The sequence below is a fragment of the Mustela nivalis genome, assembly GCF_964662115.1.
Source record: "Mustela nivalis genome assembly, chromosome: 6".
In the NCBI taxonomy this organism is placed as follows: Eukaryota; Metazoa; Chordata; class Mammalia; order Carnivora; family Mustelidae; genus Mustela; species Mustela nivalis.
In genome coordinates, this window is record NC_139025.1 from 96924525 (window position 1) to 96945979 (window position 21455).

Below are 21455 nucleotides of genomic sequence, written 5' to 3' on the forward strand. Positions count from 1 at the left end.
TGCCCGGCCACTGCCCACGCCCATCCCCAGACCTCAGGTCCTTGCAGCCTTCCATTGGGGGGCACCTGGATGCCCTACTCTCTTCCCCACAGAAAAGATGTTGTTGGAATTCCAGCCACGCCAGGACTCCTGGGGAGACAGAAGACCTCCCCCTCTCTGCTGCTCTAGGGATCATATGTTTATGTGTCCTTTGCAAACCTCCAAGCACTTTTTGGTGAAAATGGCCCCCTGAGATGACTGAGACTTTGCTGGGGTTCAGACATCAATACTGTAGAGGCCAAGATTCACCCTTCCCAGCAGTCCTGAAAAAAGAGTGGTGTAGATGATTCCCTACAATGCCCTTCTTTACAAGGTCCTTGGTTCCCTCTAAAGTGAAACCAAGATGCCCCTCCCACCTATCTTTCCTTGGAAGCCAAGCCCCTTTGTAATCTGTATAAGATTCACTCCTCAGGGATCCCGGGATCACAGAGACTGGCCTTCTGCTCTGTCCTAGGGACCAAGCTAGAGATCCAGGTCAGTGGCTGAAGAGGAGATCTCTGGGACTCCTTCTATTTATGCTTTGGATTGGAGGGACCAGGGTGGCTGAGGTTAGCACCTGAGAAAGCTTGGACGGGACCAGTATGGGGATGGAGCATGTGGGCTGCTGGGAACCAATGACGCTGGGGGAGGGAAGCATTTCTCTTGGGAATACTATGGCATCCCTTTGTGATGCTGGTGTTAGGCACTGGGCTCTTTCCCTTGCCTTGCAGGACAACAGGTCCCTGTGCATCATGATTCTGCAGGTCATGGTGGTAGTTCAGGGATGCCGTTCAGTTCACGGTTTATTCAAAAGGATTTTCTGCTAAGCCCCTTGAGCACTGGGTATAAATGTATTTATTTTTCAAATGTACTTTATTTATTTTTTAGTGTTTTAAAGATTTTATTTATTTATATGAAAGAGATTGATAGAAAGCACAAGCAGAGGGGGCAGCAGAGGGCGAGGGAGAAGCAGGCTCCGCATTGAGGAGGGCTCTGGGCTGGAGGTGGGGCTCTTTCCCAGGACACCTGATCATGACCTGAGCTCAAGGCAGACACTTAACAGACTGAGCCACTCACGTGCCTCCTCAAATGGATTTTAAATTTTACCTCTAATATTCAGACCAAGGACTGTAGGATTTTAGTTTACTGTCAAGTCACCACCCAGAGGCAAAGATCACCTCTCTCCAGCTAGTGGGACTTAAATGCTCTTAGACAAGAGTGTATGTGAGCGTCTCATTCCTTGAAAAATTGCACAGGAGAAGGGGTACCTTTCTGACTGACCCAAATGGAGACTGTGAGCCAGGGAAGCCACAGGTAGGAGCTTGGGTTCTTTTGAAGGCAATGTTTTTTCTCCTCTCTCCCTTTCCTGGCTAGGCTCTTCCAGAGGAGCGAGACCACCATGGCTCAGGAGAGGATCTTCATCCTGTTCCCACCACTGGTCCTGGTGTTGCTGATGCTTGGCTGTGTCCAGCCTTCGCTGGCCAAGGAGTCTCAGGCCGAGAAGTTCCAGCGGCAGCACATGGACCCAAACACCTCCACAGTCACTGCCAGCTACTGCAATGAAATGATGAAGCGCCGGGATATGACGGTTGGACGGTGCAAGCCAGTGAACACGTTTATCCACGAGCCTCTGCATAAGGTCAAGGCCATCTGCTCCCAGGAAAATGTCCGCTGCAAGAACGGGCAGTCCAACTGCTACAAAAGCAGCTCCAAGATGCGCATCACCGACTGCCGCCTGAAGAAAGGTTCCAAACACCCCAAATGCGACTATGAGACCAAGCAGCTACAGAAATCCATCATCGTGGCCTGTACGTTTAAAGACATACGTATACCTGAGACAGTCCACTTTGACGGTTCTGTGTAGGTCTGCACCTGAGGCCAGAGCAGCGTGATACCCCACCTCCCTCATGGTGGCACCTGCTTCTCCCCTCTCCCCTCCTTCCTCTTAGAGAAAGAACTCCAGCCAGGGCTCCTATCCCAAACACACACACATTCTTGCCCAGCATTTGCCCCTGCATGGTTTGGGGGTGGAGGGGGGCCCGTGTGAACCACTTTACTGCTTCTTTCAATAAAACACTGTTGCAACCACCTGGAATTCTGAAGCTGTCGCCATCTGGTACTGTCTGTGTGATTGCATTCCTGCTCAGGTGAGAACTATAAATGTGGGTAGATTTGGTAAGCATCGAATAGAATCATTACATGCCTTTGCTCCTGATTCTTGGTTTTCAGTGACCTGAGATCATTCCTTTTCTCAGAGATGCCTTGCTGCCAAATATGAAGCTGTTAAGTATGGGCTATTTGAGATGAAAGGGAGCTAAAGTCTGGCACTGTCCTGCTGGGTGAGCTGATGGAGGGGGAGCTCAAATACCAAACTCTCTGGCATGGAAGGAAGGACAGGGTGACCTCAAGAAAATCCTGCTCAGACCCTGGCTGGGCAGGAGCAGGGGATGTAATTATGATCCTAAATTTTCCTTTTCCTTTTATTGAGTGAACTATTACCAGATCACAAAAATAGCCATCTCTTCATTGGAAAGTTGGAACTTCCTAGAGGGGTCTGTAAGGATTATTAAATTGCAGGAGAATAAGTAAGATACTCGAGTATCCACTTTAATGGGATGGGCCTGCCTAGAATGCTGCAGAAAAAAATTCTAATAAGCGATGTGGTTGAACAGTAGCCTCCGTTGAAGGCAGGATGGAGGTAAATGTTTGTGTTCCACTTGTCATCCCTGAGATAATGTAATCCCCACTTTTACAGAGGAACATCCTGAATCTCAGAAAGGTTAAGTGACTTGCTCAAGGCTGCTGCTACATAGTGGCATGGCTGAGACTAGACCCCAGGTCTCCTGGCCTCCAGTCCTTATTCTTTCTGCTACCAGAGTGGACTCAGGAAGAAAATCCTGCAGGTCTCACTTTTCTTTTCTTTCTTTTTCTTAATTTTTCTTAATGATTTTATTTATTTATTTGAGAGAGAGAGAGAGCATGAGAGGAGAGAGGTCAGCGGGAGAAGCAGACTCCCTGCCAAGCAGGGAGTCTGATGTGGGACTCAATCCCAGGACTCCAGGATCATGATCTGAGCTGAAGGCAGTCGCTCAACCAACTGAGCCACCCAGGCGCCCCTCCCTTTTCTAAAGTGCAGTGGAGAGGGACTCCTATGTGGCTCAGTCTCTTAAGGGGCCTAATCTGGATTTCAGTGCAGATCATGATCTCAGGGTCCTGGGATCAAGCTCTGTATTGGGCTTTGTGCCCAATTAAGGCCTGCTTAGGAATCTCTCTCTCTCTCCTACTCTGCCCGTCCCCTGTTTGCACATGATCTCTCTCTCTCTCTCTCTCTCTCTCTTTCTCTCTCAAATAAATAAGTAAATCTCTTAAAAAAGAAGTAATGTAGAGGAGATTATGGATATGGCATCAAGGAAGTAGGTATAGGGAGACCTGAAAAACAAGATCAGAAATGATGGCATAGTAGGGTACTTAGTTCCCTTGGTTCTGTTGACCTCCTGTTCTGGAAAGTTCACTGATCAAATCACTTAGGATGAGGAGGAAACCCTTTTTTTCTCACAGGAAGTGTAGCTTCACTTTTCCAGAAATCTACCTTCGTTTCTTGGACTTTTAGGAATGGTGGGTGCACTCTATGGCACCTTGATATTTTATTTAAGTTCCGTAGTGTGATATCCAGGGCTTGTAGTTTTTGCAGCATCCATGCACTCCCAAAATTTCTTCAGCCAATCTAGACACACGGAGATGTCAAACCATCAATTCTTTCCTCAATACATTTTTTTTATTTTTCCTTTCTTTTTCTTTTAAAGATTTTATTTATTTATTTGACAGAGAGAGAGAGGACAAGTAGGGAGAGCGACAGAGGGAGAGGGAGAAGCAGGCTCTCTGGGAGCCTGAGGCAGGCCTCAATCCCAGGACACTGGGATCATGACGTGAGAATTTTAATGTCTGCCTTTGGCTCAGGTCATGATCCCAGGGTTATAGATGGAGCCCCACCTTGGCCTCTCTGCTCAGCGGGGAGCCTGCTTCTCCCTCTCCCTCTGCCTGCCTCTTCCCCTGATTTGTGCTCTCTCCCTGACAAATAAATAAAGAAAATCTCAAAAAATAAAAATAAAAATAAATCAGAAAAAAAATAAATAAACAGCTTGCACCTGGAGATGACAGGGGTGTGAAAGGTGAGAAAACCATTGGAACAGAGGCTAGTTCCATCTGTCACATTCTACAAATACATTTTGTTAAGGAAACATGACTACCTAGAAAACAAAGCCCTGACAAGCAGGTAGTTCAGTCTGGATGATATACCCTTCTTAGAGATGAGACTCAGAGGCAGCCTGAATGGGCAGAACCGACCTTAACCCTATCGAACCCTGCCTCCCTCTGAGCAGCAGTGCCCAAGGAAGAGCACTGGAGCTTGAAAGTAGCCCCTCAGGACTCTGCTGCTCCCTGCTATCACCACCCTGTCTGGGCCTCAGGACAATCTCTAGCATGGGGACAGTCAGAACTACCTTGTAGTCTGGTGTGAGGGTTCAGTGAGGCAATTTAGATAAATTGACTTACAAATGGGAACTTTCAATCTGTTCCAGAATATGCTCCAAGTGAATTAAAAATAAGCTAGCTGTCCATCCTATTACCTTAGTTTGTCCGCCATATACTAAAATGGCTTATTTTAACTGTCTCCACTATTAAAAGACCAAAGTCTAATCCAATTGATATGCCTGGCTAGCTCAGTCGGTAGAGCATGAGACTCTTAATCCAATTGATACTGATTTCTCAGATACCCATTACAAAAAAAACAATCTGAGGGTTTTGAAGGGGCAGGAAGTGGAAGGTTGGGGGAACCAGGTGGTGGGTATTAGGGAGGACACAGTTTGCATGGAGCACTGGGTGTGGTCCAAAACCAATGAATACTATTATGCTGAAAAGAAATAAAAAATTTTTAAAAAGGCAAAAAATCATAATCATAATAAAAATAACTACTCTCAGGAGGGAGGAGTCAAGATGGTGGAGAAGTAGGCTGAGACTACTTCAGCTAGCAGGATATCAGCTAGATAGCTTATCTAAAGATTGCAAACACCTGCAAATCCATCGGCAGATTGAAGAAAAGAAGAACAGCAATTCTGGAAACAGAAAAACAACCACTTTCTGAAAGGTAGGACTGGCAGAGAAGAGAATCCAAAGCGATGGGAAGATAGACCCCAGGGGGAAGGGCTGGCTCCCGGCAAGCGGCGGAGCAACGGAGCACAAAATCAGGACTTTTAGAAGTCTGTTCCATTGAGGGACATCGCTCTAGAGGCTAAACCGGGGTGAAGCCCACGCGGGGTCAGCGTGGCCTCAGGTCCCGCAGGGTCACAGAAAAATCGGGGGTGTCTGAGTGTCGCAGAGCTTGCGGGTATTGGAACGGGAAAACCAGCTACAGAGACAGAGCCAACAGTAAGATCACAGCTCGGGATTACCTTGAACCGGTCAAAGGCTCAGTGAGCTCGGAGCATGGCCAGAGGTCAGGCAGACGGGAGTTACTGGGCACTGTTCTCTGAGGCCGCACTGAGGAGTGGGGCCCCGGGCTCTCGGCTCCTCCGGGCCGGAGACTAGGGCGCTGCCATTTGTATTTCCGTCCTCCAGAACTCTACGGAAAGCGCTCAGGGAACCAAAGCTCCTGAGGCAAACCCGAGCGGATTACTCACCCCAGCCCCTGTTAAGGGTGGTGCAATTCTGCCTGGGGCAAAGACACTTGAGAATTACTACATCAGTCCCCTCCCCCAGAAGATCAACAAGAAATCCAGCCAGGACCAAGATCACCAACCAAGGAGTGTGGTTTCAATACCGAGGAGAGCAGCAGAATTCCAGAGGAGGAGAAAGCAAAGCATGGAACTCATGGCTTTCTCCCTGTGATTTTTTTTATTTCAGTTAATTTAATTTTTTTCTTTTTCATTTTTTTTCTTCTTCTGCTAAAATTTTTTTTAACTTTTACCCTTTTCTTTTTTAACGTTTTTAACTAGTTTATCTAATATATATGTATATTATATAATATATATATATTCTTTTTTATATTTTTCTTTATTTGTTTTCTTTTTTAAAAAATTCTTTTTTTTTCTTTTTTTTTTTTCTTTTTTTTCTTTCTTTCTTTTTGAACCTCTTTTTATCCCCTTTCTCCCCCCTCACGATTTGGGATCTCTTCTGATTTGGTTAAAGCATACTTTCCTGGGGTTGTTGCTACCCTTTTAGTATTTTACTTGCTCCTTCATATACTCTTATCTGGACAAAATGACAAGGCGGGAAAATTCACGACAAAAAAAAAGAAAAAGAGGCAGTACCGAAGGCTAGGGACCTAATCAATACAGGCACTGGTAATATTTCAGATCTAGAGTTAAGAATGACAATTCTCAAGGTTCTAGCCGGGCTCAAAAAAGGCATGGAAGATATTAGAGAAACCCTTTCAGGAGATATAAAAACCCTTTCTGGAGAAATAAAAGAACTAAAATCTAACCAAGATGAAATCAAAAAAGCTATTAATGAGGTGCAATTACAAATGGAGGCTCTCACTGCTAGGATAAATGAGGCAGAAGAAAGAATTAGTGATATAGAAGACCAAATGACAGAGAATAAAGAAGCTGAGCAAAAGGGGGACAAACAGCTACTGGACCACGAGGGGAGAATTCGAGAGATAAGTGACACCATACGACAAAACAACATTAGAATAATTGGGATTCCAGAAGAAGAAGAAAGAAAGAGGGGAGCAGAAGGTATACTGGAGAGAAATATTGGGGAGAATTTCCCCAATATGGCAAAGGGAACGAGCATCAAAATTCAGGAGGTTCAGAGAACGCCCCTCAAAATCAATAAGAATAGGCCCACACCCCGTCACCTAATAGTAAAATTTACAAGTCTTAGTGACAGAGAAAATCCTGAAAGCAGCCCAGGAAAAGAAGTCTGTAACATACAATGGTAAAAATATTAGATTGGCAGCTGGCTTATCCACAGAGACCTGGCAGGCCAGATAGAGCTGGCATGATATTTTCAGAGCACTAAACAAGAAAAACATGCAGCCAAGAATACTATATCCAGCTAGGCTATCATTGAAAATAGAAGGAGAGATTAAAAGCTTCCAGGACAACAAAAACTGAAAGAATTTGCAAACACCAAACCAGCTCTACAGGAATTATTGAAAGGGGTTCTCTAAGCAAAGAGAGAGCCTACAAGTCATAGATCAGTAAGGAACAGAGACAATATACAGTAACAGACACCTTACAGGCAATACAATGACACTAAATTCATATCTCTCAATAGTTACTCTGAATGTTAATGGGCTAAATGCCCCAATCAAAAGACACAGGGTATCAGAATGGATAAAAAAACAAAACCCATCTATATGTTGCCTCCAAGAAACTCATTTTAAGCCTGAAGACACCTCCAGATTTAAAGTGAGGGGGTGGAAAAGAATTTACCATGTTAATGGGCATCAGAAGAAAGCAGGAGTGGCAACCCTTCTCCCAGATTAATTAGATTTTAAGCCAAAGACTATAATAAGAGATGAGGAAGGACACTATATCATACTCAAAGGGTCTGTCCAACAAGAAGATCTAACAATTTTAAATATCTATGCCCCCAACATGGAGGCAGCCAACTATATAAACCAATGAATAACAAAATCAAAGAAACACATCAACAATAATACAATAATAGTAGGGACTAACACTCCCCTCAGTGAAATGGACAGATCATCCAAGCAAAAGATCAGCAATGAAATAAAGGCCCTAAATGACACACTGGACCAGATGGACATCACAGATATATTCAGAACATTTCATCCCAAAGCAACAGAATACACAATCTTCTCTAGTGCACATGGAACATTCTCCAGAATAGATCACATCCTCCGTCCTAAATCGGACTCAACCGGTATCAAAAGATTGGGATCATTCCCTGCATATTTTCAGACCAAAATGCTCTGAAGCTAGAACAAAACCACAAGAGGAAGTTTGGAAAGAACCCAAATACATGGAGACTAAACAGCATCCTTCTAAAGAATGAATGGGTCAAACGGGAAATTAAAGAAGAATTGAAAAAAATCATGGAAACAAATGATAATGAAAATACAATGGTTCAAAATCTGTGGGACACAACAAAGGCAGTCCTGAGAGGAAAATATATAGCGGTACAAGCCTTTCTCAAGAAACAAGAAAGGTCTCAGGTACACAACCTAACCCTACACCTAAAGGAGCTGGAGAAAGAACAAGAAAGAAACCCTATGCCCAGAAGGAGAAGAGAAATCATAAAGATAAGAGCAGAAGTCAATGAAATACAAACCAAAAAAACAATAGAGCAAATCAACGAAACTAAGAGGTGGTTCTTTGAAAGAATTAATAAAATTGATAAACCCCTGGCCATACTTATCAAAAAGAAAAGAGAAAGGACCCAAATAAATAAAATCATGAATGAAAGAGGAGAGATCACAACTAACACCAAAGAAATACAAACTATTATAAGAACATACTATGAGCAACTCTATGCCAACAAATTTGACAATCTGGAAGAAATGGATGCATTCCTAGAAACATATAAACTACCACAACTGAACCAGGAAGAAATAGAAAGCCTGAACAGACCCATAACCAGTAAGGAGATTGAAACGGTCATTAAAAATCTCCAAACAAACAAAAGCCCAGAGCCAGACGGCTTCCTGGGGGAATTCTACCAAAAATTTAAAGAAGAACTAATTCCTATTCTCCTGAAACTGTTCCAAAAAAATATAAATGGAAGAATAACTTCCAAACTCATTTTATGAGGCCAGCATCACCTTGATCCCAAAACCAGAAAGGATCCCATCAAAAAAGAGAGCTATCGACCAAAATCCTTGATGAACACAGATGCGAAAATACTCAACAAAATACTAGCCAATAGGATTCAACAGTACATTAAAAGGATTATTCACCACGACCAAGTGGGATTTATTCCAGGGCTACAAGGTTGGTTCAACATCTGCAAATCAGTCAATGTGATACAACACATCAATAAAAGAAAGAACAAGAACCATATGATACTCTCAATAGATGCTGAAAAAGCATTTGACAAAGTACAGCATCCCTTCCTGATCAAAACTCTTCAAAGTGTAGGGATAGAGGGCACATACCTCAATATCATCAAAGCCATCTATGAAAAACCCACCGCAAATATCATTCTCAATGGAGAAAAGCTGAAAGCTTTTCCGCTAAGGTCAGGAACATGGCAGGGATGTCCATTATCACCACTGCTATTCAACATAGTACTAGAAGTCCTAGCCTCAGTAATCAGACAACAAAAGGAAATTAAAGGCATCAAAATCAGCAAAGAAGAAGTCAAATTATCACTTTTCGCAGATGATATGATACTATAAGTGGAAAACCCCAAAGACTCCACTACAAAACTTCTAGAACTTGTACAGGAATGCAGTAAAGCATCAGGATATAAAATCAATGCACAGAAATCAGTTGCATTTCTCTACACCAACAGCAAGACAGAAGAAAGAGAAATTAAGGAGTCAATCCCATTTAAAATTGCACCCCAAACCATAAGATACCTAGGAATAAATCTAAACTAAGAGGCACAGAATCTATACTCAGAAAACTATAAAGTACTCATGAAACAAATTGAGGAAGACACAAAGAAATGGAAAAATGTTCCATGCTCCTGGATTGGAAGAATAAATATTGTGAAAATGTCTATGCTACCTAAAGCAATCTACACATTTAATGCAATTCCTATCAAAGTACCATCCATCTTTTTCAAAGAAATGGAACAAATAATTCTAAAATTTATATGGAACCAGAAAAGACCTCGAATAGCCAAAGGGATATTGAAAAAGAAAGCCAACGTTGGTGGCATCACAATTCCGGACTTCAAGCTCTATTACAAAGCTGTCATCATCAAGACAGCATGGTACTGGCACAAAAACAGACACATAGATCAATGGAACAGAATAGAGAGCCCAGAAATAGACCCTCAACTCTATGGTCAACTAATCTTCGACAAAGCAGGAAAGAATGTCCAATGGAAAAAAGACAGCCTCTACAATAAATGGTGTTGGGAAAATTAGCCACATGCAGAAAAATGAAATTGGACCATCTCCTTACACCACACACGAAAATAGACTCAAAATGGATGAAGGACCTCAATGTGAGAAAGGAATCCATCAAAATCCTTGAGGAGAACACAGGCAGCAAGCTCTTCGACCTCAGCCGCAGCAACATCTTCCTAGGAACATCGCCAAAGGCAAGAGAAGCAAGGGCAAAAATGAACTATTGGGATTTCATCAAGATCAAAAGCTTTTGCACAGCAAAGGAAACAGTTAACAAAATCAAAAGTCAACTGACAGAATGGGAGAAGATATTTGCAACCGACATATCAGATAAAGGACGAGTGTCCAAAATCTATAAAGAACTTAGCAAACTCAACACCCAAAGAACAAATAATCCAATCAAGAATTGGGCAGAGGACATGAACAGACATTTCTGCAAAGAAGACATCCAGATGGCCAACAGACACATGAAAAAGTGCTCCATATCACTCAGCATCATGGAAATACAAATCAAAACCACAATGAGATATCACCTCACACCAGTCAGAATGGCTAAAATCAACAAGTCAGGAAATGACAGATGCTGGTGAGGATGCAGAGAAAGGGGAACCCTCCTCCACTGTTGGTGGGAATGCAAGCTGGTGCAGCCACTCTGGAAAACAGCATGGAGGTTCCTCAAAATGTTGAAAATAGAACTGCCCTATGACCCAGCAATTGCACTACTGGGTATTTACCCTAAAGATACAAACGTAGTGATCCAAAGGGGCACGTGCACCCGAATGTTTATAGCAGCAATGTCCACAATAGCCAAACTATGGAAAGAACCTAGATGTCCATCAACAGATGAGTGGATGAAGAAGATTGGTATATATACACAATGGAATATTATGCAGCCATCAAAAGAAATGAAATCTTGCCATTTGTGACAACATGGATGGAACTAGAGTGTATCATGCTTAGCGAAATAAGTCAAGCAGAGAAAGACAACTCTCATATGATCTCCCTGATATGAGGAAGTGGTGATGCAACATGGGGGCTTAAGTGGGTAGGAGAAGAATCAATGAAACAAGATGGGATTGGGAGGGAGACAAACCATAAGTGACTCTTAATCTCACAAAACAAACTGAGGGTTGCTGTGGGGTGAGGGGTTGGGAGAAGGGGGGTGGGGTTATGGACATTGGGAGGGTATGTGCTTTGGTGAGTGCTGTGAAGTGTGTAAACCTGGTGATTCACAGACCTGTACCCCTGTGGATAAAAATATATTTTTATAAAAAATTAAAAATTTAAAAAAAAAAAAACTACTCAGTTGTACCCAGAATGTTCACTTTTCCTAGGCTTCCTTAGGTCTGGTAACAGCAAGTGCATCTGCAAGGGTTTCCTGTTGTCAACCCACAGCCCCCGGAACCCACACTCATGTGGGAGCTTTAGAACTTATCTCCAGGAAAGACAGTAAAAGGCAAAGGGATTTATGGACAGCACGTGAGCTCCAGATAAATCCATGGGGCTTCCTGCTGCTGTTTTGTTCCAGTATATTCCTTTTAAGTGCTTTATACTAGTAAAAGTTGGGAAACAAACATAATGTCCTGAGCATGGAACTGGTTAAAATATGATGCATATCCTTACAACAGAATACTATCAAAATAGAACCAAGTACACCTTTGCAACTGACATGAAATAAGTCCAAAATACATTCTTAATGGGAAAGAGAAAACAGTGTACTACATTGCGTATAATTGTTATTATCTGTGAAGGAAAATGAGGGAACACATGCACATGTATACATATTAATTAACTTTTTTGAATGTTTTCTTTATTTATTTGAAAGAAAGAGAGAGCATCTGAGCAAGGGAGAGGGGCAGAGGTCAAGAAAGAAGCAGACATCCCCACTGAGCAGGGAGCCTGACCACTCAAGAACAGGAGCTCCAATCCCAGGATGCAAGAATCATGACCTGAGCTGAAGGCACACGCTTAACCCACTGAGCCACGCATGTGCCCTGTCAATAAACTTTTCTTTTTAATTTTTTGTAATAATATATTTGTTCATTATTATTGTGAGATTTTTTATTTAAATTCAACAGTTAACATATAATTGTTAGTTTCGAGGTACAGGTCAGTGACTCATCAGTCTCATATAATCCCCAGTGCTCATTACATCATGTGCCCTCCTTAACGTCCATCACCCAGTTACCCCATCCCTCTATCCCTCTCCCCTCCAGACACCCTCAGTTTGTTTCCTATCATTAAGAGTCTGTATGGTTTGTCTCCCTCTCTGGTTTCCTCTAGTTTTATTTTTTTCTCTCTTCCTCTATGATCCTCTGCTTTGTGTCTTAAATTCCACAGATCAGTGAGATCATACGATAACTGTCTTTCTCTGAATGACTTCTGTCATGTCCTCCAGTTCCACCTAGTTGTTGCAAATGCCAAGATTTCATGTTTCTGATGGCTGAATCATATTCCATCAAATATATTAATAATATTTATTACTTAAATCTGTGTAAGAGATAAAGATGGTGAAGGGACATAAAAAAATGAACTGCGTCTGGAAAAGAAACTGGGGCCTAACAAACAACGACCAAAGGAAAACATCCTTTTTACCAGATTTGTTTCTCAGTATTGCATTTACGCTTACCATTTGCATGTGCGATGCATACATAGCTATAAAGGAAAAAGTCAAAGAAACTACCTCATTGCAGCCCCTTCTCGGTCGGTAAGGAAGATCCTGGTAAATAGAAAGTCCAGACAATGATGTTAGGAAGAAAACTTAAAAGGACCACCGCGATGAAACCTTGAGTTGACCCAGACACCCCTACCTGTCACCCTGCAGCAGCCCCACAGACGGAAGCACACAACCTCGCCTTCCGCACATCTAACCACCGACAGGATGGAGAGCTCCTGGTACACAGTAGGCGCTCTTTATCCGAAGCCTATTGGCTTACTTTCGCGCAGTGTTCCTCAGAATTTCAAAGGGCCTTTAGCAAGCCACCTCTACGGAAGAACCAGGAGGTCACGTTCTGGTCCCCGGGCACCCCGCAAGGGCGGCGCAGGGCCCCTGCCGGCTCTGGCGGCGGCGACAATGGGACCCGCCCGAGAGGGCGAAGGTGTGGGGCGAGAGCTGGGATTTCCCCTCCTCCGCAACCCGCTCTCCCGGCAGCGCCTGGTTCCCGGGCTGTGCCCCCCCCCCCCCCCCCCGGGTCCGGGGTTTGCGCCTCTGGAGGAAGCGGGAGGCCCTCCCTGTAAAACCCCCAGACCTCCCTCCGCGAGCCGTGACCCGACCCCGTGGTGGCGGAGCCCTGGGGGTGAAGGGACCTGGGAATAACGGGGCGGGACGGGTGTCTCGGGGCTCAGGGGCCGCGCCGCCCGAGTGTTACTCGAGGAGCCCGGGAGCTCGAAGAGCATCATCCCCGGCGGGAGCCTGGCTCTCCCGAATCGAAGCACCGCGTCACCACCCAGGGCCCCGTGCGCACAGACTGTCCGTGCGGGCCCTGGCGTCCTTCCTCACTCCGCCCAGGAGGAAGGAGGGGAGCTGAGGAGGACCGGGGGTGGGGCGGGGAAACTCAGCTGGAGCAGGGAGCGCTCCCAGAACTGGATTGCTGGGGAGCTCCTGCCCCCTGCTGGCGCAAAAAAGCGCCTTTACACGCGCGTTTATTGAGGGTTGACGAGGGCGGCCAGCATCAGCTCCTCTTCGTGGTCAAGGCCTCAGCCTCTGGAAAGGCTAGGAGAGGCGGTGGGCCGGGGGTCGATGACGGCTGCGGATTCCCGAGGGAAGGCATTAAAAAGAAGAACTGAGGTGCCCACAGATAAAGAGCGGTTGGATCAGCTGCGCTTGCCACTTAGGGGAAAGGGGGTGTCTCCTCCAGGCCCCCCATTAGGCCTCATGGATGGCCAGAGTGGAGATTCAGTTGAGTGAGGAACTGGTCATGGCTAGCCGGAAGCCCACATCAGTCCGTGACCTTGACATCTCAGGAATATTGTGTAGTGGCAGTAGGGCCCTTCGTTGGCAGAGCCTTATTCAGTAATCATTTGAGTACCTACAGGCTAGAGGAATAGCAGAACAAACAAGCAAACAAACAAAAAACAAAAAAAAATAATAAGTATGTAAATTGTATAGACAGTTAAAGGGATAAGGTCTAGGGGGAAATATGGAAAACTCAGGACCCACACAGCAAAACAAATAGAAAGAGTTCCTTATGACTTATTTGGAAAGAAGAAGGAAGTCATAAGATAGTCTGACCTAGCAACTGGACAAAAACAAAAAGACACCAAATGCCTGAAGTGAGCAACGGCCTAAGCCTGGGGAGCCATTCTGACAATCAGACCCATAGCTCTGCAGAAACAATAAAACTAAACCTTAAAAGGAACGTGGGGCTCATCATGTAGTATCAGTCTCTGACTCACTGTTCTCACTCATCTGGCAGGTGCCTGACACACAAAGACCTCAGCAACCAGGGGAGAGGGAGTGTTCTAAGAGGTTGAATATGACGGAATATCGTGTATGATTCAAGATACTAATGTTCTGTTATTTCGGTAACAAGAAATTGGCACCACTACTTTTGCAGTCAGCAAGCATATAAAAGTCTAGAGAAAGAAACAGCCCAAATAGCAGGCCTTCGAACTAATCCCCTTCCAGCCAGGCAGCAGTGTGGAGAAGACACAGGCATGTTGCAACAGAGACCACACAATGGACATATCAAATGCCCTGAACTTGCTTTAGGATTGTAGGGCTGAAGCAAGGGCCAAGACAACCACCAGGGTCTACTCACATCACACACAGCTTCTGACAGAGTTCAGGACAGGCTATTACAGAATATGGCAACTTGGCAAATTCAATCTTTTAAGTTGAAGAAATTTGAGAAAGGACAGGTACAGGAAAGACTTACTGACCTTCTCTGGAAGCAGGTCATAAAACCCTCCTGGGAGAGGGTTTCCGGCACCCAGAGGAAAGGAGTGTCATTATCTGCAAAAATGGAGTGACATCTGAACAAACATCTTGCTAAGTTCCCCCCCATTTACTACACTTAGCTTGTACCCTTTGTTCTAGCACATCCTTCCACCACTTTCCACCTTTCATCAAACCTGGCATACACACACTCAGGTTTAACCACTTCTTTAGGGCCTTATTTCCTTGGGAAGGCTCTCCTCTTAAACCTATAGGAAATAAAAGGGTATTCTTTTCTCTTGTTAATTTGTTTTTTTTTTTTTTATTATCGGGCCCCAGCTGAGAACTTAGAAGGGTAGAAGGAATGGATATTATTACTCCACTACACTTGTTAGATTTGGGATAATTTAAGAGAGATAGGGAGGAGAGGTAGACTCTTCCAGTTGTGTCCTCCCCAATCTGTCTTGCACTTTACTTCTGGTAGCAGTCAGTTATTCAACTCCCTGTTTCAAGAGAAGGTAGAAATTTTGTTTCAGGAATCAGGCAGAATCGCAGTCTTGAGAACTTGGGCAGTGGGTGAAAATCAGCATGAGCCAGAGAAAATGGTTCTCCACTAGGAATGGGTTTGAGATTCACCGTGGAGCTCATCAAACACAGACATGCAAAAGACCTCCTTCCCAAAAAGTTTGTTTCAGGAGGCCTGGAATCTAGGCCTTCTTAAAAGTCTCTTAGGCACTTCTGATGAAAGGGGCCATGGTTGGGAACTCCTGCCCAGGCACAGGGGTAATCTGATACTGTTTACCTCTGCTAGTGGGCTCAGGGTGCTATCAAGTTGTGGGACTGGAGAGAAGGGGGGCTTGTGGCTGTAGAATAGGATACATGAGGGGTAGGCACACAGACAACTTGTTTGGTTTGGTTTGGTTTGGTTTGGTTTGGTTTGGTTTGGTTCTAATTAAGTAGCTTTAATTTTTCAGGGTAGTTTTAAGTTTACAGAAAAATAGTTTATAGAAAGAATAGAAAATTCTCTTGTGCTTCTCCCTTCCCCGCTTTCCTACCCATACAGCCCACAGTTTTCCCTTTATTAAAATCTTCCTGGGGGGGTGGTCCTTTTCATATAATTGATGAGCCAATATTGATGAAGGCTCACTAAAGTCCACAATTTAATAATGATCAATTCTCTGCATTATATATTCCTATGGGTTTGGACAGTGCATAATATTACTGTAGGAGAACAAGCCATCTTCCTCAGCTCTCTTATGGTCTCTGACTGGGTCTCAAAATTGAACTGACAGAGATAAGTAAGAATAAAGCATGCAAATTCACTTAAATTTTCACATGTACATGGGAGACTCCGTAAGGGAATGAAGACCTAAAATAACGACCAGCACTGGAAGCTTTTATACCCTTTAGACAAAGACACAATACATTTTGAAGACTTGACAGGATAAAGGGGTTTGGTTTATGGGTAGGAAATGGTGAAGAAATAACTAGAAAGAAAAGGGTTAGTATAACAAGGTTTGTTTCCAGATTCCTCTGGTGCCACCTCTGGCTGGTAACATTGTCTCCAGGAAAAGAATTTATTTCCTGACTTTAGGCAAAAAAGGAGAGCCTTTCCTGCATTTATGGATTCTTAACTGCCTTTAGTACAAAATAAAATTTATGTCAAAGAGCCATAGCTTGGGGTCACAGAGTCTGGTTTCCTTCAGCATGAACAAAGATGATCTCCTCATGTACTTAGATTTTCTTTGATTTCTTTCAGCAGAGTTTTGTAGTTTTCCTCATAATGAGCTTGTTCATTTTTTTAGTAGATTCATATCTACATATTTCATTTTTCTTGGGTGCGTATGTAAATTTTTTTCTCAAATTTCAATTGTTCGTTACTGGTACCTAAGAAAGCAGTTGATTTTTGTATATTAACCTTATATCTTGTGATTTTGCTCTGAAAAGACATCATTTTTATCCTGTATATAACTGAAGACATTAAAAAGCAAGAGTGTTCCCCTATTCTATTGATGCTCAAGGAGTACTAATCTGGAAGGGATGTGTAGAACAGATTGGAAGGAAAAGAGGCTAGAGGCAGGGAGTCCCTGTAGGAGACTTTCCTGTGAGCCCTCCAAAAAACAAGAAGATTCCAAGTAAGTGTATTACAGCACCAGTGGAAAAGCAAGAACAGACCGAAGAGGCAAATACCCTAAACTGGCCTTTCTCCTTCATGTCCATGGGTCTCTGTTGCCAGACTCCAACATGTCCGTGTACCCAATGTGCAGCAAGCCAAATTCTGAGACACTGGATTTAAAGCAAGGAAAGCTTTGTAGTCTAGAGAGCAGCCCAAGGAGAAAGAAAGGGATCGTTCCTAAAGCTTCCTTGCCCTCTTGCCCTGTTGATCTATAAGGGACAACTTAACACACATGAAAGGAAGCTAAGGGGTTTCCTGACACTTGCTGGGAGGTCCTTGGAAAATCTGGAGATAAGCATTCTTCTGGACAGGGAGGCACAACTTGGGATCTGGGATCAGATACATCAAGATACATGTTTCTGTCTGGTCTCTGTTATGTTTCTACAATCCAGGTAGATAGGTAACCCAGAGTAGAAGTAAAAAGACAAAATTAATGATTGATTGTGCTGAAGGTTAAGAAGTAAGGAAAACAGAGGGCGCCTGGGGGGCTCAGTGGGTTAGAGCCTCTGCCTTCAGCTCAGGTCATGATCTCAGCTTCCTGGGATCGAGCCCCACACTGGGTTCTCTACTCAGCGGGGAGCCTGCTTCCCCCCAACCCCTGCCTGCCTCTCTGCCTACTTCTAATCTTTCTCTCTGTCAAGTAAATAAATAAATAAAACTAAAAGGAAAAAAAAGTAAGGAAAACAGAGGCACATGTGTATCTCCGTCATTTGACTTTCCAATTGGTTTGCACTCAGGTCCTGATCTCATAGGTGGTGGGACTGAGCCCCAATAGGACGAAGTGCTGGAAGGGGAGTCTCCCCCCTCTCCCTTTGCCCCTCCACACACTCATGCCCTCTCTCTTTTTCTCTCTCTCAAATGAAAAAATAAGTTTTTCAAAGAGAGTACGTAACACATAATTAAGTAGGAAACAGCACAACTTAGACCTAAGTGTATCACACAAACAATAAAATTACAGTGGTCCTTATGGTTTCAGAATGGGTCCAGGAACCAGCTTCTGGCTTCCTCTTACATGCAGTTCCCTCATGGGATGCCCTTACCATCCTCTTCACCTAACTTCTTATTAATCTGAAAATAAGTTCAGGTGTCAGAGCCTTCTGTCTACCAGCTCCTCAGAGCCGCCTGGCACCTCCTCCACTGCAGCCAAAAGACCTATTTACAGTTGTTAATATACCATGTATGTCTCTATTAATCTGACCATCTCCTTCATTAGATTATGAATTCTTGAATCTATACGGGACAACTTATACACATGAAAGGAAGCTAAGGAGGTTCCAGAAAGTTGTTGGGAGGTCCTAGAAAAATCTGGAGATAAGAGTTTTCTGAAGAGTGAGGCACAACTTGGGATCTGGGATCAGATCCATCAAGATACATGAGAAGCCCAACAACATACCCATAAATCAATAATTCAATGGAGTCTGCTGTTGCAATTCACAACATTACCAGGTACCTGGCAGCTATTGTATCAAATTTACCTTGGGTGTTTTCTCCTAAAGAACTGAAAGCATAGAGGTTCAAAACACTGAAGCTTCCTATGGAGAAGGAAGCACCAAACCCATATCAGGAAATCACCATTTCCTCACAGTTTCTTTGAGGAAGTTATCACTTCTTTGTTCCTTTAAGGAGGCTTGGTCTTCCTGCATCTGCAGGGATACTGGTTTTAAACAGTGAGTTGGAGGATGTGGGTCTCATCCATACTGTGCACAAGAAGGGCCTCTTCCAAGCCCCAGGTTTCCCTTTCCTCTTTCCTCGGGCTCAGAATCCTTGTCTGCTTCAGGTAGGCCACGCTGGCATACCTGGAAAAGGAAAAGCAGACAAAAGCCTCTGAGCCTGGGACTAACCACTGCCTCTGTCCTCAGCAGGACCCCCAGCAAGGAGACCTGGTAAGAGGAGAAGCCTGGGGCTTGGGGAGATAGAGCCGAGGTGATGGCCCGATAGCCCAGGTTAAATAGATGGAGGAGAAATTATCCAGGAGGGAGGAGGGAAGAGGCATGATTCTAGACCCATAAGCACAGGACAAAGAGAATAATAGGATCTGTCAGTCAAAGAAAAGATCATCTTAATTCACATTCCTCGTCATTGGGCTTCAGGAACTTCAAAGAATTGTGAGACCCATGTTGGAAAGATTTTTTTTAAATAGACTTTAAAAATAAACAAACAAATAAATAAATAAAATGGACAAGAAACCTTGAAAGACGCAATGAAGATCTAAATGGTTGTGAATGATAATTTTGCTCTTACTGCTTCTACTACTATCATTCTCTTATTTTCTTCCCTCTTCCCACACAGAAGGGATGATGCTGGATCTTCTGGGACCATTTCCTCTCCTTCTGGTGCTGCTGGGATCATGGGGGCCAGTGCCACTTGCTGCTAGTCCTCCAAACCTGAAAGGGCTCAAGGGATTGAAATTCAGCATGTAAGAGCAGGTCCTGTCCAATGCAAGACAGAAATGAGTGGGGCCAATAATTATACTCAGACTTGTAAACCTTCAAACACCTTTCTGCACAACACCTTCCAGAACACGGCTGCTACCTGTCTTTTGCCCAAGACAGATTGTGAGACTGGCAACAAAACTGACACTGGAGTGTGAATTGTATTAACATGACTTACTTCTGTCACTCTGGAGGGACAGTGTGACTGCCGCTACAAGGCTACCCTCCAGAACCCGTTCTAACTTGTTAAATGTAACAAGTTTCAGCCAGGTTACCCTCCCAATAGTATGCTTCCTGTACACTTAAACAGTACCAGATCACAGCCCCCTGGATGGTTTGATTAGACTACATTTCCCATTACTTTGCCTCACACTTGGTGCAGGTTCTCTTGTGCTCCCTTCTGCCTTTTGTTTTTTTTTTTCATTGTTGATTTCCATGGTTCCCATAGAAGAAAGAAGGAGGGGAATGAGAGAATTATGGGGCCATGATTCCAGACTAGAGTTGGGGACAAAAACAAATAGAATTCCTTTCTGTTTTGGAGCTTTGTGTGTTTTGGAGAAGGGCAATAGGGAAAGGGGCAAGGAAAGACCCAAGCCCCCATATTTTTAATCTTGGGACATCATCCAAGTTTGTGGCATTCTGTTCACAGTAATAAAATCACTTTCTGCTACATTTTAATGACCTTGAGTGTGTGTGTTTGGGATGACTTTCACATCATTGCCAGCCTGGAGCCATCTAGATTGCATTTGCTGACATTCTTAGGAGAACTAGCTGGGCCTTAGGCATCCTTTTATGTTATTCTGCAACCCGGGGCCTCTGCCCACTTCTCTCACCCTGTGTCTTTTTGGAACTTTGGAGCAAGAATATTCTCCATCTCATCAAACTCTACTCATGGCTTTTACATATTTCCCTTGAAACCATGACCTATGTTTATTTGGAGGTGGCACAGATATTTCATAAAATGTCCACAGTACTTTCACATACAGGTTCTAACACTGACAACCAATGCATCCTACATCTTTACTCTTGGTTTCCATATCTCATCAGATAATTTTAAATGTCAGTAGATGTAAGGAGAATAATCCCCTGTAGCCTTAGAATCAATTCTCCCATGATCTATTGCAATGCATGGAAAGAAAGCATAGATCAAGGGGAAAAAAATACAGGGGAGCTAAAAACATGCATGTCTTACTTAAACACTGAAATCTCACAAAAGTAATGGTGTTTTTAAAGAGGTAGAAGACATAGAAATTAAGGGACTGGGATTCAGAAAATGCCTGAGATTAAGAACCTAGGTACAGATGTAGGGGAGGAAAAATAATTTTCCTTCTACCATTCTAGGTTCTTAGCTGTGAGCCCGCACCCCCAGTATAAACAGGCAGAGTAACAGGACAAAAACTATTTTAATTATATACATACATAGTGGATCCCCACAAAAATATGAGACTAAAAAGCAGCTGTCCACCTGGGACTTATGGACCATCCTGGGCTAAGGAAAGGATAGGGATCTAGGGCTTTAAAAGAGGGAAATGCAATTCAGAGGAAGGTGAGAGGAGGAAATGTTTGTGAAAGGAAATTAGCCCTGTCATGAAGATGACTCTCCCAGATGAAAGTGACCCCTGACATGGCTCACTTCCTGTACTGGACCCTTTTCTAATGTAAATTTGCCTTCCAAAAGTGTAACCTCTCCTCTGCATTCAGAACTTCTCCTGGTCTACACTTTCTCACAATAAACAGCTTAAGATAATTCTTGTGCCAGAAAGGATTATTTGGAGGTCGCCTATTCTGGTACTCCTCATACCTTTCCATTTCCCTGCCAACTACTAACTCATTGGATTAACAGTCCAGGGTAGGTCAAAGTGCTTTGTAGCCTGATCTGTCTTTGAGTAGCAGCCAAACATAATGCCT

At 43.7% G+C, this 21455-nt stretch overlaps 1 long non-coding RNA gene and 1 pseudogene across 4 annotated transcripts; both read left to right on the top strand.

The window, feature by feature from the left end:
* Nucleotides 1–431: 431 nt before the first annotated feature.
* Nucleotides 432–2106, top strand: LOC309868202 (ribonuclease pancreatic pseudogene; annotated as a pseudogene). 2 transcript variants are annotated; one of them, XR_014316717.1, is made up of 2 exons: nucleotides 432–513; nucleotides 1393–2106. The product of XR_014316717.1 is annotated as a ribonuclease pancreatic pseudogene (transcript). The 2 variants fall into 2 exon arrangements; XR_014316718.1 differs by having other exon boundaries at nucleotides 470–587.
* A 16393-nt stretch (nucleotides 2107–18499) lies between these two features.
* LOC309866287 lies at nucleotides 18500–20225 on the top strand. 2 transcript variants are annotated; one of them, XR_014312547.1, is made up of 3 exons: nucleotides 18500–18561; nucleotides 18893–18998; nucleotides 19405–20225. It is a non-coding gene; the product is annotated as an uncharacterized lncRNA (long non-coding RNA). The 2 variants fall into 2 exon arrangements; XR_014312548.1 differs by lacking the exon at nucleotides 18500–18561 and adding an exon at nucleotides 18741–18782.
* Nucleotides 20226–21455: the final 1230 nt, after the last annotated feature.